Source organism: Echinops telfairi, unplaced genomic scaffold (assembly GCF_000313985.2).
Source record: "Echinops telfairi isolate 266 unplaced genomic scaffold, ASM31398v2 ScPeMD7_2186;HRSCAF=2738, whole genome shotgun sequence".
NCBI classification, from domain to species: domain Eukaryota; kingdom Metazoa; phylum Chordata; class Mammalia; order Afrosoricida; family Tenrecidae; genus Echinops; species Echinops telfairi.
This window is the reverse complement of record NW_022106084.1, coordinates 4,598,251-4,599,159: the sequence shown is the minus strand read 5'-3', so window position 1 is coordinate 4,599,159 and position 909 is coordinate 4,598,251.

Here is a 909-nt window from a genome sequence, read left to right as displayed (position 1 = left end):
TGTTTTCCAGTCCAGTCTATTGGGGCACCAGGCCCAGGCCCCAAACTCCATCTTCAGCACTCCCTGGGGACCTTCCTACTCCATTCCCTTGCTTCTCTGTTTTGCACCACCTTAGTGTTTTCCCTCCATGTGGAGTGATCAGATCAGTGCAATTCCCACACTGTGTTTCCAGTGTTGGTCCCTGTAGTGCTATGGGCCAGTGAAGGATGTCGTGTCTCATAGTGGGGTGGGCCAGGTGATCTTCTCTCTGGATTGGCTGCTCTGAGCGGGAACATTATCCTCAATATCTGGTGGGCCAGGATGTGCTCCACTCTCTCCTCTCTCTGAGCTGCAGCTTCAGTACAGTCCTCTGAAATAAATTCTTCTGGGGGGAGGGGCAGTTGTTGATGTAGTTGGGATTGGGGCTGGCCTCTCAGGCCTCTCCACTTGTTTCCTACTCCGCAGGGCATGTTCCATTCACATCTTGGAGCACTGGGTTGAAGTCTGGTTCCTCTTTCCCTGTGGAGATATAAACAATACCCTCCCCTTGGGTGGGTTAGTGCCCTGTGCCCCAGTTACCCATTTCTTTTTTATTATTTTAATTAATTAATTTATTTTTCCCTTTCCCCACCTCCTTTTTAGTTGGCTACCATGTGTATCCCTGTATTTGGTCTGGTCCCTGCCATACTATCTGGTCCTCACCCCAGCAGTGTTTTCATACAGTACCTTTTTCCCTATGCCCCTTTTGCATTTTTTTTTAATGCTTACCTCAGTGGACTCATGTTGTACTTGACATTTTGTTCTTGGCTTACTTGCTTAGCATGATTTCCTCCAGTTCTTCCCATGCAGTGATGTGCTTCATACATCCATCACTGCTTTTTAGTGATGCATAGTACTCCAATGTATGTATGTACCACAGCTTTTTTTTTT